Below are 12,554 nucleotides of genomic sequence, written 5' to 3' on the forward strand. Positions count from 1 at the left end.
AAATGTTCTTGGCAAAAGTTTTATCACGGAGTCCATGAAATTTCTTGACATGCGACAGATGGACCCAACCCTTGCGGCCTTCCAACTTCACGGCCGTACGGGTGGTCAGAAGGACTAGTCTCGGCTCCTTCCAGCGAGGCTCCAGCGGACTTGAACGATCAAAATTCCGGACCAACACGAGGTCGCCTGGAATGACCTCATGCGGTTTCACTTCAGTATTGTCTGGAAATGCGGCGGCAACCTGTGAACGACAAGAGTGTAGGGCAGACATCAAGGAAGCTAGGTAATCTGTCAACATATTACTGGAAACATCTGTAATACTGCGGGGTCTAGGTGTACCCCACATGTTTGGGGGGCGGCCGAATACGACCTCATAAGGGGACAGACCTGATCTGGAGTGTGCGACCATGCGCATAAAGAATAAAGCAACTGGCAGGGCAACTAGCCAGTCTACACCTTTCTCTTTACATGTCTTGGCAATACGGACTTTCAGAGTTTGATTATGTCTCTCTACGAGACCGGCTGCTTCTGGATGGCGCACACAATGGAACTTCCACTGGTACCCTAACAAAAGGGAAACATGCTTCATTAACTCAGATGAGAATGGCTGGCCGTTATCAGAATACACGACCCTAGGGAGTCCATAACGGGGGAAGAATTCACGAACCAACTGCTTAGCAGTGGTCGCGGCTGTGTAATCTGGAACTGGATATGCTTCTGTCCACCTGGACAAAGCGCATACAACTACAAGAACATACTTGAAACCTCGACATCGCTCCATCTGAATATAATCCATCTGGAGGACTTCAAAAGGGTGGTCAGGAGGCTGGAATCCACCTTGTTCCACCGGGACACTTTTACCTGGATTGAACTGGCAACATATCATACAAGTACGGACTTTCTGCTTGGCTGCAGCTCGTAAGTGCTTGTTGAACCAAAGGTTCTGTATACTGTCTAACATAGCTTTTTCTCCTAGATGTGCTGGACTATGTGCGGTATTAATAATGACTTGAACCATAGAGTCGGGGAGAAACCATGTGGCTTTTCCCTTCGTCACCCATCCTTGATCTGTCTGGACCCCTCCTTGTTCGGACCATTTCTTGATTTCCTCAGGAGTAGCATGTAACTGTATGTCTATGACATCTTGTGTAGGGTCCTTAACTGTCATACAAGTAGTCTGTTCTGGAGTGGATGTCTGTGTCTTGTTAACTGGAATGTCTGGAGTCTGAGCTGTAAGCTTGGCTGTTCGATCTGCTAGATCATTACCTTGGGAAATGATGTCAGTAACTTTCGTATGTGCCTTGCACTTCATAATAGCGATAGATGTCGGTAAATGTATTGCATCTAACAGAGCTTGAATGAGGAGACCATGCTGAATCTTGGTTCCATGAGAAGTCATGAAACCTCTTTCCTGCCAGAGTACTCCGAAGTCGTGTACAACTCCGAATGCGTAACGTGAATCTGTATATATGTTTACTTTCAGGTTCTTGGCACGTATGCAGGCTTGGGTCAGAGCAACTAGCTCTGCTGCTTGAGCAGACAGGGTGTCAATACGGTGTGTTTCAATAACTTCAGTTTCAGTAGTCACTGCATACGCGGCTACTAGTTCTCCTGTAATTGTTCTCATACATGAACCATCCACATAAAGTGTCAGGTCGGGATTAGGTAATGCAATGTCTGTCAGGTCTTGTCTTGGCTTAGTCATAGTGTTAATGACTTCCACACAGTCATGTGTGACAGGATTTGAAGTAACTGATGGTAACAGTGTAGCAGGATTTAGAACGTTGCAGCGTCTGATTTCTATGTGTGGCTGGAACAGTGTCAGTTCATAACCTGTTAAACGTGCAATGGTCAAGTGCTGAGTCTGTGTTCGGTTTAAAAGAACTTCCACGGAATGTGGAACTTGTACTGTCAGGGAGTGCCCTAATACTATGGAATCACTTTGTCTGATTGCTAGAGCTGTAGCTGCAACTGACTTGAGGCACGCAGGCAGAGCCTGGGCTACTGGATCTAGTGTGCTCGAAAAATAAGCACAGGGCTTGTACTGTCCGGCTTGATCTTGTGTGAGAACAGATAATGCAGTACCATTACGTTCTGTGACAAAAAGTGTAAAAAGCTTACTGTAGTTTGGTGTAGCTAGAACAGGTGCTTGGCATAAGGCTTTCTTTAACTCATTAAAACTAAGTGTATGTTCGGATGTCCAAGAGAGGACAGTCGATACGGCTGCCTCCTGTGTCGTTAACTGTATCAGTGGCTTGGCTAGATATGCATACTGAGGAATCCATTGTCTGCAATAGGAAGTGAGGCCGATAAAAGCTCGTACCTCCTTCTGGGTCTTGGGCTGAGGAAGACTCGCTATTAACTGGATACGGTCAGGTGTCAACTGCCTACCCCTCTTGGACAGTAAGTGTCCTAAGTAGACCACTTGCTGGACACAGAACTGGAGCTTCGAAGGGGACACCTTGTGCCCCATCTCGGCTAGGAAATACAGAACTGTAAGTGACGCACGCTCGCAGTCACGTTCAGAACGGGCTGTGATCAGTAGATCATCGACATACTGGAGCAGGGCAGTGTCAGTTGGCATGTGAATATTGTCTAGTTGTCTCTTAAGTGCTTGACTGTAAATACTAGGACTTTCTGTGAAACCTTGAGGAGCTCGTGTGAATTTATAGCTCCTTCCATTTAAACAGAATCCGAAAAGGTACTGGCTGTCTGGATGAATGGGGACACTGAAAAATGCGTTCTTGAGGTCTATAACTGTGAAGAACGTAGCTTCAGAATCAATGGCTGTCAATAGGGAAGAAATATCTGGAACTACTGGGTACTGGGGAATGATACATTTATTAAGTTCTCGAAGGTCAATCACTAATCGATATACTGGAGGTGCATTTGGATCAGTACGTTTCATGACTGGAATGATAGGAGAATTACATACATTGGAGTCAGTTTCTACAACCACTCCTTGAACAATGAGCTCGTCAATAATTTTGGATAAGGCTGCTACAGCCTCAGGTGGCAATTTGTACTGTCTGATTCGTGGCAGGACAACACCTTGTTTCAGAGTCACACGATGGGGTGTGATTTGCATACAACCAACATCAGTTGGACCTTGTGCCCATAGATGCTGGGGGACATTCAGTAATCTTGGATCAAAATCACGTAATACATAATGACCTTTATAGTCCCTTAAAAACAAACAAACTCCCTCTGGGGAGCAACAAATTACTGCACCTAATTCTTTTAATGTCTTGATGCCTAACAAATTTTCTGGACATGACTTTGTAAGTAACAAATCAGTAGTTCGGGACAATGGACCTACTTCTAGAGAAACTGGTTTCGAAATCTCGTTAACAATTGGCTTTCCTGAAAATCCAAGGGAAACATTTCTTGAGCCTGAGAGCGGAGCCCCTGGAACCTCGTCATGACTGATAGTAGTCCTACTTGCCCCTGTATCAATCAGAAACTTTCTGTCTTTCCCTAATACTTGACTGTGAACATAGGGACCCTCTTGATCTACAGGTATCTCGATGAGAGGCAAGCCTACCTCCCTCTCTAGGCTGTTTCATGAATACTGCTGGTACTCTGGATACTCGGACTGTGCGTACTGGTACATCTGTTGTGTAACATGCTGTGTTGCAGCTATAGGCTGCGGTACTGTAACTGTCTGTTGTGCATTCTGTGGTGACTGAGAAGTCTGTGTAACTTGTTCTTGTCTAGGCGGACGTGGTCTTTCTTTAGTCTTACCAGTAGCTATGTTGTGTTTCAGAACTGCACACTCGTTTATAAAATGACCTGGCTGTTTACAATAATTGCAGGTCCCTTTAACGGGAACTGCAGTATGACTGGCTTGATTCGGACCCCTCTTCTGACTGTCTTGGGGAACAGATTGTGCAACTAATACTTTCATTTTCGTATCTTTCATACGTTTCCTTTCGTGTTCTTGCTCTTCTCTGATTCTATTCTGGTGATACTGGAGCATTTGAAGCATTTGTGACGGAGTATTAGCTTGCCAGGTACTTTCGACTTTCAAAACTCGATTTTTGACAAGTGGGCTTGAATTCTCGACTAGTTTAGTAACAAAAAGATGAGGGTATGACTCGCTACTTGTCTTCAGACCACTATTAATAATAAAACATTTCTCGAATCTAGAATAAAAATCACTAGTATCTTCGTCTGGTTTCTGTTTACAGGCTGAGATGGCATCCCAGTCTTCCTTTTTCGTGGCTAGTAATCTTGGCAAAACTTGTATCAATAACTCAGGTAATTCTTTACATTTATCTCCAAGACCGGTACCTGGTACACGTGCATTATCTTCAGCTTCTAGAGCTGTCCAATCTATCTTTTTCTCTCCCACCTCCCATTCTTTTTCCTTGAGTTTTTCATATATGCCCGCAGGCAACAGGACCTTTAACATTTTAATGATATCTGGATACGTGTATTCTCCCATACGGAGCATGTCTTTTAATTCACGGTGGAACCCTGCTGGATCTTTGTCGTGACAGGGAATTAACTTCTTCATCTCTAAGAGTTCCATCTTGGTAATCGGGGTGTAAACAAATACTCGTTCTAGATCGCCACCCGTTCCTCTAACTGGGTGGACTTCTCGTAACGGATGCTGTCTGTCTATATAGAATGGTTTACTGTCTGGAGGTGAGACATGAACAAAATGCGGATTCAGAAACGTTCGGTATTTGTGGCGCTGTTCTAGAATGACACTAATTTGATCGGTACCTAGACCTTTCCATCTATACTGTAGTAACTCGTTTAATACATCATGTAACGGACCTGGATCGGAATGTTGACCCTCATACAGAGTGATGAGGTGCTGGATCATATACATACCCACCAGTCGCTGCTCGGCTGGGGATAGTTTCAGAAACATTTGTGCCACTATTTCATCTGGAAAAGTGGTAGAATCAGTAGTCCATCGGACTGCTGATCGGGCTAGTTTTTGTTCATGCATAGTACTAAGTTCACTATAACCTATTCGTGATTTCAGGATTTTATCGGTAGCTTGGAATACTTGTTCGAGGGAACACTGTTCTGGTACTGGAGAAGGAACAGTTTTCTTGTAGTCTAGACGTGAATGTCGGTCGGAAAGTCTAGTTCCACCTACATACGCTATTCTGGAAGGATTCTCGTCGTCTACCTCTTCAGTAGAAGAGTCATTTTCTTTCTCGGTTGCTTGTGTTGCTTCTCGTTTCTCGTGTAACTTTATTATTTCTTTACGGATTTTCTTGTACATACTCTCTATACTGTTCTGTGTCTTGTGTCTTCCCTCGGCTATATGATCACTCCACTTTGTCAGAATTTTCATTTCTTCTGGATCTTTTCCTGGATAATCTTGTTCTCTTATTAAACAGTTAATTAGAAACTTTAAAATCATGAGCTGAATTTCGACTTTTCTTTGGACCATGGTGTCGCCAATACTTTCTGGATCTCTTCCTGTACGGATGAAATGATATATTCTGTCTAGATAACTTTTCATATTCGGCAGGGTGTCCAAATACTCGGTCACCCTTCTTACCCGCAATGAATACAAGACCATATCATCATCGCCTGGGACTGGATCATAACTGCATTCTGTAAGGGCTCGCTTGATATCTGCAACTGACTGAAATTTGGGCGAGCGCTGTAACGCTCGTTCATGTAACTCGAGTAACGTTAGACGTTTGTGTTGAGGCGGGGTACGAGGAGAACCTCCCCCCGCGGCTCCTAGACTGGAATCGTCGGTGTGTACTGTACGGGCTGGGAGAGTGACTGATGTAGCGGGTACTTGTACTGTAGGCTGGACCGGGGGTACCGTAACAGGTGCTGTAACGGGTGCCCCGGTGGCTAGAGGAACAGGAATTACATTATTTACAGGAGCTGGCGGAACAGAATTTGCATACTCTGGAACTGTGTCGTCCAAATAGGACGAGAGAAAAATATCAGCTGCGGTCGGTTTATGACGTAGCTTGGTCGGAACTAATGGTGGCGGGAAATTACTGGATGCCTCCGGGGTTGCCTTTGGCAAACCCTCGGCAAGAAGAGGGTACATACCCTTAATAAGGGCATTCCTCTGTCTGTCTGACTGTTCGGTTTTAACTCGTTCACCTACTTCGATTAATTCTTTTTCTTGGGCTCTTTCTGAGGATTCTCTACTTAATTCTGCTTTTCTGATTTCTTTTTCGGTTCTTTTATGAGATTCCTTGCGCCATAACTCGATGGCATCTTTCTGTGACTGTCTGGCTTTCTTTTTCCATAATACTTCTTCTACTCGCATGATGCACTCGGCATCCCATGTGCCTGATACAGGCCATCTATATTTCTCTTCGAGATGTCTGGTATAATCAGACCATAAATCTAGATATATTATGGCACTCAAGCCATGCTTATGATACATAAAATGTCCTGGACTGTCCCTAGGCGGGACAGGGACTGCTTCCTCGAGCAGCCCTTTTCTAGTTTTTAACTGACGTAACTTAGAGAACAGAGGCATACTTTAGGCTGAATCTGAACACAATACAATACACGATAAACACAATAATAACTTGAAGAAACAAATCACTCATACCACGACATTGAATACACATTGAAATAACATCTAAAATAACAGTTCGGACAGAATATTACCTGGAATACTGAGAACAGAAACACATGAATTTCTCGAGAACAGAACTTACTAGAATTACTTAGATGCACTGCTGAAACAGTACGAAACATACCGGTCTCATAAAGAGACACGTCAGGACCCGCATCCACCTAGGTGGACACTTCGTGTTGGATTTGCGTACCCAAACCCACGGACCAGAGACAAATTAATTGACCCTGTCTAGATACTACCCCAGCAACGGTACTCACCGGGCAGCAAGAACGGAAGGCCTCGGACTGGACTGGACTACTACGACGACGGACGACGAACTTCGGACTTCAGTTACAGGTGGGCCTCCGGATACCTCGGACCTTGAACTCTCGGCTTGGGCTCTGGTCGGGACTCGCCGCGTTCCTCCACCGCCTCGTCTGGATGCTGGACCGCAACCTCCGTCTCCTCCGTGGACCTGAGGGATACTTGAAGCAGAAATATCTGCCGCTGCGCAGGATGGTTCCGTCACGGCTGCAGAGGATCAGGGGGCCTGCGTGGCTTCTCCGGCGCGTGGGGAAAGGGCAAGTCACTGTTCGGGCGCCATTATGTGGTAAATAAATAATTAATTACCGGTTCTATTTTTGACTGGATACAATATAAACAGATAGCTCAATAAATAAGAGTCAAGATACGAGGTAGCTAGAGTATACAGGCTTTAATTAAGCATAAAAGGACAGGAACAGGACAGCCTGTACGGGAATGGGATGGCAGGGCCCGGCAGCTGCCGGGGCAGGATCTGGGAATGGCTAGCAAACTTTAATAACAGTGCACAATATTTATAGTTAAACAAATACATTGTATTCAATACAGTAGGCGTAGCAGTAGGCGGAGTTTGTAGCAGTCGCGAAAGATAAGGCATAAAGTGGGTGTAACAAGAGGTGTGTACAGGGCGTATACATAGACATGTGATGCAAACGTAACAGAATATGTCATAAAAGGGGCGGAAACATGGAGGGGGCTACCTGAGCAGCTGGGACCTCTAACCTAGTGGTGCGCGCAAACTGACAATGACGTGTTACTAGGGAGAACTGGGGGCTATGACTTCTGTGCTAGAAGAGGAGACGAAAGTCTGGAGTGTCAGAGCGACATGTACCTAAAGCCTATCTAGTATCTCGTATTTAGAGAACATGTTGATAGAATCCAAGAGTTATCAGGGCAAAGGCTAACAGACACTAAGACTGGTGCATGCATAATTCTACATGTAGTGTGTGTGCGAGGAATATTAAATGAATATTAATACAGTATTTCTCTTACATGGAGACATAAAGGCTAGACCATGACGGAAACTATTGATGCGATTCAGTAGCTTAGGAATGCAGAGAAGGAGGGCTGGACTGATAACTAGAATCATAACATACTCTTGGCAGACTGGGAGGCAGAGCCAGGCCGAGCCGGGCACTGCGAGACATGAAAGCATGTGAAGGGTCAGGGATACAGGTGGGGGCTGTATCGCTCCTCGGAGAGGGTTCAGGAAACAGGAGCTGAATCTGAGTCCGGGCCCTTTTGAGGCCTAGAAACGGGGACTTTTCAATGAATTAACGTGCACACTGTGAAACGTGGCAACATAACTTTACATAGGCCTAATATTCGTTGTATTCACGAAGACTGGAAACTGGCATACTAGAGATGGACACAACTGTAATTGCGTCTTTAATCGATCAGGGGGGATACATGCATATCGATCATGCACATATAACATAAGATGGGGAACACGTAGGCACATATGACATGGCAAAATTTACTTTTCCACAGGGCGACGATATAGAAAAATCCGGATTCCCAAATCAAACTATTGGTAACAGAAGGGCTAAAGGGCAGTTATGCAGGAATGTCAACACTGTATATATCAGAATTAAAAACAGGGCCGTGAACACAAGTTAATATATAAGTAAGAACGACTTTGTATCCCCACTACCCAGTAGTACATCGGAAACAGAACAGAGGGGGCCGGAATAGTGACAACACCCAGACTAACCCGTCATACGAACCTTGGGAGAAAGGAAAAAAGGGGGGAGGGGGGGAAGAGGAAAGAAGAGAGGGAGAGGAAAACACAGACTGAAAGAAAAGAATGCCGCGCCTAAACAAGCGTCCCGTAGCAAAGAACACATAAAAGAGCGATAATATCAACAACGAGGAGGGCATGGGAGTCGCAATGGAAAGCAGCAGAACTACAAAAAGAAGAACAGCGACATTACAGACCCCGCCCCAAACATACCACGGAAGGCAAGGACAGACGCGGCACTCCAATAAAGAGATACAAAAGGGCCATAGAACTGAGGAAAATAAAACAGCAATTAAGACCCAACCCACCCATCCCACCCAGCACCCCTGCAGAAGGCTATGGCCTACCCTCCAAACAGCGCGCCTGTCGCCCTAAACCAGAACCCGAAATGTAGTAAAGACAAGAGAAAAGAAGAATATAGAGACAAAAAGGAACGTAAAGACAAAGGAAATAAACGGGAGGGAGGAGCAAAAGAGCAGAAACAAATACGGTCAGCCACCGCCCTCCACCCAACCATACGAATCATATTATATTTGAACCAGAACGACACAATCTCGAGCGCCGAAAAACGTACAGGGGGGTCTCCCACAGCACTAGAAATATGAGCAACTGCGCCACAGATCTGTACGTCAATAAACCACCGGGAGCCGTGCATCTCACCCCATCCCTTTTCTAACCACAGTTACCACCCACCACAGGACAGTGTGAAATAAGCAACACGATGCGAAGCAAGCATACAATTGAAAGAGAGTACGAGCAAAACGTAGGCCAGGGAAGGCAATCAATAAGAAAGTGGGCGAAAGTTCAAATAAGCAGTTCAAATGTCTCAGCAATAACAACAAGGGCAACAATAGACAGGAGTTCAGTCTTGCCGTCAGGAAAAGCGGGGGATTACCTGCAAAATAGAAACACGACCTCATCAAGGCAAAAACAGGCAGCGGTCCACCATTGTTCTCAGGCACCCGGGGAGGATCGGACCCCCGCACGACATCCAAGTCCCCAAACTCCAAACATCGAAGAGCAGGAGGTTCCAAATCCACCGGCCAGGAAATCCGTCGATGGATAGCGACAGTAACTCTCGTACCGACCGGGGGAGGCGAGGCGGTGGCATCACTGAGACAAGAGGGGACCATGAAGGAGCGTTCACCCAAGATGGCGGCAGAACGAATCGAGTCTCCCGGAACATCGGGGGCCAGGGCCGCGCGTAAGGATCGTAAGGCATCAAGAACGTCTCCAATCGTAGGGTCACGCACACACGGCCAGGCCCCCGCGCCGTCCAGCAACTCAAGCCCGTCATCACAAGGAGACCCACAGCACAGGTCGTCGGTAGCCATTTTGTGAATTCAGCCTCCTCACCACTCTCCGCGATGCTCGAAACAGTTCACAAATGCGGGCCTTTTTAACAGATTTCCGGGGGGCCCAGCAATGGCAGCCTCGGTGAAAAAAGGAGATTCGCCCAAGGCGAGGGGCCGTCTGCAATATCGCTGGCGCTCCACTCGAACATAGTCCGACGACGAGGGTCCAGGGTCGATGGACGGAGCAGCGGCGGTGGGACCCCTTCACACGATCAATCCACGGAGCACCGCGCTCCGCACCAGCCTCACGGCCGTCAAGGCGGGCCCGGATCAGGTTCACCGGGATGTTCCCACAACGGCTCTCACCAGTGGCGCAGTCTCTCGGCCGGGGCCGACAGTCACCACAGCGCCAGGTCGGATCCGATAGGCGAGGCCCCGGTCTCAACACCACGAAGGCCCAGGTCCCTTCGGGGGGCACAACTTCGGAACCACAGCACGCCGGAGTCTCCAGGCCAAACGGTGAGTTAGAGCGAAACGTTGCGTTGCTATTTCTTCGAAACCGTGTCGTCTCTGGGCAGGATATACAACAGGATATGCGAGTCAGGCCAGAGGGCTGACGGAGCCGATCTACAAGGCGACCATTACGCTCGCGAGCTTGGCTCCTCCCCCATGTTCCTGAATCTTGATATATCTCAGTAGCTATTTTGTGTAGTTTGGAGATGACCACATATACAGAAGGGGAATTGTCCGGTGTGAAGACACAACAGCTGGAGCCGATGATACAGCATGCTCCAGTCTATATGGTTCCCATGTGGTCCCTGTCTGGTCGACTATAGAGACATCGATTGCACGTTTTCCCCTACTACCAGCATAGTGATTGAACAATTGTAAATCTTGATGGTAGGTTGGGGGGAGCTAAAAGCACAGGTGGTAGAAGGAAGGCTATGTAACAGGTACCAGGCCAACAGTTAGTAGCATTGCTTAGCTGGTGTGTTATGCAACATTTGAAGAAATTAATTGTTTCTCAGATTTTGCCAGTATCCCAGTTCATGTTGCGGCAAATCAAAATGATGGTGCTTTTTTGCAGCAAGTGATGTAACAGTAATGTTAGGTAAGGAGGCTCCAGGCATTACTTCCTCTACTACCCACATTACAGTAGCGATGATGGCAGCAGTCAAAGTCAGACCAAGGATGCATATTGCACTGCCGCTGCATATTGTCGCAGCGATCTCCTTCTTCTTAGGCAAGCTCATTTTCATCGGCAAACAACAAAATAGATGGTTCCCTAAGGTCCTGGGCAAGCGTTAGCATCCTGTTATTTATTCCCAACTCCAGTGCTGATCTCTACTTTGTTGGTCTTTGAACCCGTGGACAAAAGGGTGGCCCTGCACCAGTGTACCCCTAAAAAGGTACATTTCCACAAAGGGAGAAATGAAAGAGTGATATCCTGTTTAACTGACTCTAAAGTGGATGAGTTATGAGACAAGGGAGAAAAGAGGAATAGATTCCTAGAAGTCAAATCTATCCAAAGTATATTTTGTGGTATAAAAGTTATAAAATATTTTTGTATCTCTTCCCACTGCATAGCCTCTAGTTCACAAGGGACAGGATTACATTGATAGTAAAACCAAGTTATTGGGAAAGAATCGGCTAATGAGTACAAGGAAACAACAATTACGTTGAGACCCAAGACTGCAGAACAGAATATAAAATAGAGAAAGCATAATAAGAAACAAAGTAAGAGAAGGTAGAGTAGATGCTAGATGACAGAACAGAACCATACAAAGGTTTGTTAGAATGTAGGCACTTCCTGAATTCACTTACCTGTGCGTTTTGGTGTGCTTCCCCCCAGGGGTTCCAGTCTGTCAATTCTCCCAGCTGGAAAAACAGAGAAAAGCGTCAGAAATTCAAGAGCTAGACAGAGGTTGAAGTAAGTCACTTTGAAAAGCACATTGAACCTAGGACCAAATCGAACTTATGGACTTTGTAGATCTCAGGAGACCATAAGTAAACCTAAGAAAGAATATTGTATTAAGAATAAATCAAGGTGCCGCAACTTTAATTATGGTCCGAGTCGTTTTCTATGGCCTTCAAGAATAACCCTTGCCTACATACATCTAATGTCCAGACAGCCAAACTCTGTACCTCGATTCATGTTCAAAAAATGATTATTTATAATAACCTCAAATTACAGAAGACATTAAAAAATGGCTCTTTCCAGCATTATGAATACAAGATGCAGGGTATGATGTATGGAAATTGGTAAATGCAGCCTTGCTGATTCTCGCACACTCTGCAGCACTTCATGCAAGTGCATAGCGACTGACATTCCACCATGTTTTAAGCATGTCATTGGAACTCTTGCACCTCGACCAATATCACCCACATAGGGCATGCAATATGCAACATCCATCTAAGCATACACATTTAAAGAGCATTCAGACAATGGCAATATATATATCACTAGCAGCCCGTCCCGACGTTGTCCGGGTATGAATTGCTGCCGGCCAGTAGTATATTGTTTTGTAGGATTTCGTTTTGATAGCATTTCTTATCTGTGACAGGCCTGTGAAACGCTCCGATTCACAGTGCACTGCTGATGCACTTAAGAGTGCGCGTTCAGTAGTGTGTG

The 12,554-nt window shown here is 45.9% G+C and overlaps 1 protein-coding gene across 2 annotated transcripts in view; it reads right to left on the minus strand.

Annotated features, from left to right (window-relative positions):
• DAXX (death domain associated protein) overlaps positions 1–12,554 on the minus strand; it is a 1,076,799-nt gene that overhangs the window by 668,148 nt on the left and 396,097 nt on the right. For both annotated transcript variants that reach the window (XM_078641632.1, XM_078641631.1), the window contains exon 2: positions 11,747–11,800. The gene's annotated coding sequence lies outside the window, so the exon portion shown is untranslated. The remainder of the gene's footprint in view (positions 1–11,746; positions 11,801–12,554) is intronic.

This window comes from Lissotriton helveticus, chromosome 5_1 (genome assembly GCF_964261635.1).
Source record: "Lissotriton helveticus chromosome 5_1, aLisHel1.1, whole genome shotgun sequence".
Classification (NCBI taxonomy): domain Eukaryota; kingdom Metazoa; phylum Chordata; class Amphibia; order Caudata; family Salamandridae; genus Lissotriton; species Lissotriton helveticus.